This window comes from Zingiber officinale, chromosome 3B (genome assembly GCF_018446385.1).
Source record: "Zingiber officinale cultivar Zhangliang chromosome 3B, Zo_v1.1, whole genome shotgun sequence".
In the NCBI taxonomy this organism is placed as follows: domain Eukaryota; kingdom Viridiplantae; phylum Streptophyta; class Magnoliopsida; order Zingiberales; family Zingiberaceae; genus Zingiber; species Zingiber officinale.
The window spans coordinates 95,885,618-95,891,419 of NC_055991.1; positions in this window are offsets into that span (position 1 = coordinate 95,885,618).

Genomic DNA, 5,802 nt, shown 5'->3' on the forward strand with positions numbered 1-5,802 from the left:
TCTCCCTTCGCTGTTGCTTTCCTCGGATGTAGCTTCCCCTTCATCAATACTTTCCTCTTAGTGACTCGCTATGATTGCTAGTCTTGCATACTTCTCCTGTTCAGATTCTGATGATGACTCATCTCACGTTGCCTTTCAAATTTTTGTGCTTTGGTTTGCTTGGCCCTTTATTTTTCTCCTTCTTTTCTAATTTTGGGCAGTCATCCTTGATGTGCTCTTCTTCTTGACAATTGTAGCATCTTACTTTTCGTTTTCATAAACAAATTTCTTGCATGCGACTTTTTAAATTTGTTAGATTTTAAAAACTTAGAGAATTTTTTTACCATGAAGGTTGCTTCGTCTTCGTCAATCCATGAGTCTCAATCTGATCCACTCTTCTGGGCTTGCAGTGTTAGGTTCTAACTTGGACCCTTTCTTTGTCCTGTACACCAAGACTCATGTAATTCAAAAGTAGAAAAAATGTTTTCTAGTATACTTACCTCCAGATCTTTGGAGATATAGTAAGAGTCTACTATAGATATCCATTTCGGTGTTCTCAAGAATGCATTTAAAGCATATCTTTGTGAGCCCCAATTAGTTACCATTCGTACAAGGTTTATTAATCCGGTGATTAGCTCTTTGATTCTTATGTGTAGATTAGCAATCGATTCACCTTCTTCCATCCGAAGGCTAATAATTTGGTTCTGGAGCAGGTCTCATCTCGTGAGTATTACTTTGGATGTTCTTTTGTGTAGCTCCATGAACTTCTCCCAAAGATCTTTTACTGATTCGTAATCTCCAATTTGACTAACTTCCTAGGGTGGAAGTATACTCAGTAGGTAGAACTCGGCTCATCCGTGTTGGTGTAGAGAGCACCAGACAATCGAACCTAAGTTTTGATTATGGAAAAGGGTCTAAAGTTAAGGTTACTTGTTGTCTAACAAGATTGAATGACATTACAAGAAAGTCCTAAGTGTTCTTAGACACAAGTCCTAGCGGATTCTAAGCAGGTGGAAAATCCTAGGGGGAGGTAACCCTAGGTAAAGGAAAGTTCTAACTGTGGTTAGGCAAGGCAAAGTCTTGGCGGGTCGAGCACTTTAGGTGAAATCCTAGAGTCGGGAACTCTAGGTGAAAATCCTAGTGGTCGCGAACCAGGTGAAAGTCTGAGCAGACGTTCAGTATGAAGACCTAAAGTTTCGGACGTTGAACAAAAGTCCAGATGGTCTGGAGGACCGATCTATCAAAAGGTAAACTCTCTTGAAAGGAGTAGGTCAGGACGCGTTCCCCCTAAGAGGGAACAATAGACATCGATTCGACCTAGAGTTTCAGTGAAACTCAAAGTCAGAACCGGATAGACAGAGGCTGTCAAATTCATATTTTATATATATTTTACACTGCCTAGACAAAATTTATTTTACAGAAAATAAAAAGCTGGAAAAAGTCAGTCCGAGCGCCTAGACCAGCCTCACCCTAGACGATCCTGAGGCGCCCAAGTGGTCCAGGCCCCCGGACTCGATCCAGGCTCTCGAGTCCCCGGAGTCGGTCCAGGCGCCCGGACCCGAAAAGTCATCCGCAAGCTGATATGGAGTGCGTCGATTGGCCGGAACACGTGGTCTAAGCACCCAGAGGGGTTTTACGCACCCAGAACAGCTTATATAAGCAGCATTCGATTGGGAGCTTGAGAACAACATTCAGAACAACTTCTGCATTTGCACACTGCTTTGATAAAGCCTCTACGACGTCTAAAAGCTCCGACGACGACTTTGTTGAAGCTTTCATCTTGCAAAGTCGTCAATATTCTTAATTTTCAAATTACTTGTAATTATTTCAAATTGTACTTGTAATCTTTACGAATTGATTAGCCATTACCTATCGAAAGCACTCTCACGTGCGGGTCTTGGAGTAGGAGTCGTCACAGGCTCTGAACCAAGTAAATCTTGGTCATGTTAGCATTGTTTGCTTTTCGTTTCTATCTTTATTCCGCTACGTTTTACTCAACTTTTTAAACGAACGAATTAGCCACGAGCGCTATTCACCCCCCTCTAGTGCAATGATCCTACAATTGGTATCAGAGGGGGATTTCTTCGAATCGGTAAAATCACCATTCAAGTAATTTTTTCATGGTATTAGTCTTTTATTTTTTCGGAGTTGATCGGAATCGGTACAGTTGCCTCATTCTGATCAGTTTTATTGCAATCAAGATTTCTTCCTTCTCGAAACTAGTACAACACCATTCAAGTTAATTTATTTAAATTCTTTATTCCGCACTACTAATCCAAGACAAATCTTGGGACAAGTTTCTATTTTTTATAATTATGTGTAAGATTTCCTTAATGGCCCACCAGAAGATTTTGATAAAGATGTTGAGCAGACAAGCTTCCTCACACTTAACAAGTCAACGAATCTGAAACCGAGAGCGAGTTGGAAACAGAGTTTGAGAGAAGCTACAGATCAGTATCCATTTCCGAAGGACCTAATCCCACTGTAAGTTTTTCTCAAATAGAGAAACCACATAACTTACTAAATTATCTTATGCGCAAGTTAGCTAAATCCAACGTCCGGGTCAAGTCACTTCAAAAGGAGGTAACATCCCTAAGGAAGTGACTAACCCAAGCTACTTGACTGAACCTATTCAGACTATAACTTCAACTCAAGTCCAACAACTTGAGGAAGAAAATTTCAGACTGAAAAGTCAAGTCGAGGAACTGAAGAAAATATTGGAGCAGTTCTCCTTAGGTTTCAAGAATCTTGATCTGATTCTTGGAAAACAAAGAGCTGTATACAATCAATCCGGACTTGGATATAACGCTAAACACAAATTTAAATCGTATTTATCTCTTGCTAATCATACCAATAGAAACATAGTCCAAGCAAGGGTCCCCAAGTCTAACTTGATTAATTAAGTTGGACTTGGTCAATATTGGATCCCCAAGGATAAAATCCATTACCTTGATAGACCTTATTGTAGGATCATAAAGCGCTAGAGGGGGGTGAATAGTGCTCGTGGCTAATCGTTCGTTTTGAGTAAATACACAACGAAAAATAAAGATAAACCACACATACACCAAGAATTTACTTGGTTCGGAGCCTGTGGCGACTCCTACTCTAAAGCCCGCACATGAGAGTGCTTTCGATGGGCAATCACTAATTAGTCTGAAATAGTACAAATATAGTTTTACAAGTAATTTGAAAATTAAAGAATGCCGACAACTTAGTATAAGGAAATCTTCAGTAGAATCGTCGTCGGAGCTTTCGGGCGTAGTAGAGGAATTTTCTGAGCAGCTCGAAGCAATAAAAGTTGCTTACGATCTTGTTGTGAAGCTCTTGGTCGAAACCTGCTTTTATAGGCTATTTCGGGCACCTAGAACCCCTCCGGGCGCCTGAAACATGTGGTTCGGCCAATCAATGCCCGCCAGATCAGTTTACAAATAACTTTTGAGTTCCAAGCGCCTAGACCGACTCTGGGTGCTCGAACCAGCTCTGGGCGCCCAGAAGGGTTCCGAGCACCCGGACTAACTTTTTCTAGCCCCTTATTTTCTGCAAAATAAAGTTAGTTCGGGCAAAAAAGCAATATATATAATATGACTTCGAAGGATTATTGCACGAAACTTAGAAGGTGACTTCATCTCCTAAGAAACTCTAACAAATCGGGGACCAGTTCATGACTACAGAGGTCACATGAGGTAGTATAAAAAGGGTGATCCTCTCCGTTGGCAGGGTAAGCAAGTTCTAGCATCTAAACTCTATTTTAAAGTACTTCAGTTATTGTACTTCTTCTTCTTCTTCTTCCACCTTTGATAGAGGAACTGACTTAAGCATCGGAGGACCTAGCCAGGGATCCCCACCACGGTCTTATGTCACTAATACTTTGTTGGCTCATCTCATTGTGTGTAGGATCATTGAGGAGCTCTTCTGGATCTTCAAGAGTTCATCTTCATCAGAAATTGTCGTTCGCCGGAGCCAACGCACCACCTCGCTAATTTTATACAGGATCAAATTTGGCACCGTCTGTGGGAACTATTCACCTGAATTTGAAGCTACAAAGATGGAGGAAGTTGGAAAACTCAACACTATTACTATATCTCAGGAGGAACTGGATATGTTAATCTGACGAAGATGTTGAGCAAACGAGCTTCCTCACACTTAACAAGTCGACGAATCTAAAACTGAGAGCGAGTTAGAAACAGAGTCCGAGAGATGCCATGAATCCGTATCCGTTTCTGAAGGGCCTAACCCCACTATAAGTTCTTCTCAAATAGATAAACTACATAACTTACTAAATTATCTCATACGCAAGTTAGCTAAATCCAACGTCCGGGTCAAGTCATTTCAAAAGGAGGTAAATCCCTAAGGAAGTGACTAACCCAAGCTCCTTGACTAAACCTGTTCAGACTAGAACTTCAACTCAAGTCCAACAACTTGAGGAAGAAAATTTTAGACTGAAAAGTCAACTCAATGAATTGAAGGAAACATTGGAACAGTTCACCTTGGATTCCAAGAATCCTGATCTGATTCTTGGAAAACAAAGAACTGTATACAATCGATCCGGACTTGGATATAAGGCTAAACATAAATTTAAATCATATTTATCTCTTATTAATCATACCAATAGAAACATAGTCTAAGCATGGGTCCCCAAGTCTAACTTCATTAATCAAGTTGGACTTAGTCAATATTAGATCCCGAAGGATCAAATTCATTACCTTGATAGACCTTATCGAGACTATGATCTAGGAAGAGCCAATAAAAAGACCATTTTTATCATTAAATAAACCTGATTTATTCTTGATTTACTATTTTTTTCTCTTATGCATACTTAGACTAGGGTAGATAAGGACTTAGCCTTCATTCACACTTGACTAGTTAGACCTAGAATTTTCAGAAAGAAAATTAAATATTTAATTTCTTTAAAAGACTTTGTCTAGAAATGGTTGATGATTCAATACTCAAGAAGGTCTAATGCCTCGACATAGCCTAGAAGTCAATTATTGAAATAAATATTTAATTGACTAACTGTTAAACCTTAGTCTAACTCAAATGTAAATTAATTCTTAGATTTGAATTTAAATTAAAGATTAAATTAATCATCTCACAAAACCTATAAGGTTCCCTGATTGGAAATCTAGAAAAAGATTAGATGGACCTAATTTTAAAATAAAAAGTCGTTAAACAAACCAAGTTAATTAATTTCAAATTCCTAATTAATTTTAAAAGTATAATTAATTTAAAATTCCTAATTAATTTTAAAATATAATTCTTAATTAATTTCAAAAGTTTAATTAATTTCAAATTCTTAATTAATTTAAAAAGTTTAATTAATTTTAAAATCTTAATAATTTCAAAAAATATAATTAATTTCATAATAAACTTTAAAAAACCTAAGTATTTTTAAAATATAATTAAATTTTTAAAATTAAAATTGAGTTATTCTTCAAAATTTAAACTTAAAAACTCAAATTTAACTTGTTTTGATATTCAAAATTAAATTATTCTCCTTAGGCTTAAATATTTTTTAGAATTCAGATATAAAGATTAACTCCATCTCACATAAACTCATAAGATTCACATATTTGATAACTTAGAAAGGGTGAGATGGAAAATCAGGAAAATAAATAATTACTGTTAACTTATTTTAGTTGCTTGGACTCTAGGACCCTCAAAACTTAAATAATTATTTTCTTTAAAAAAAATTTGACATTAATAAAGGGGGAGTGAAAGTACTTAGGTTAAATTAAATATTGTTTAGTTAAATATTTTCTCAAAGTTAAAGTTTTTTAATTACTCTCAGAATTAAATATTCTTTTAAGTTAAAGTTTTTTTTTC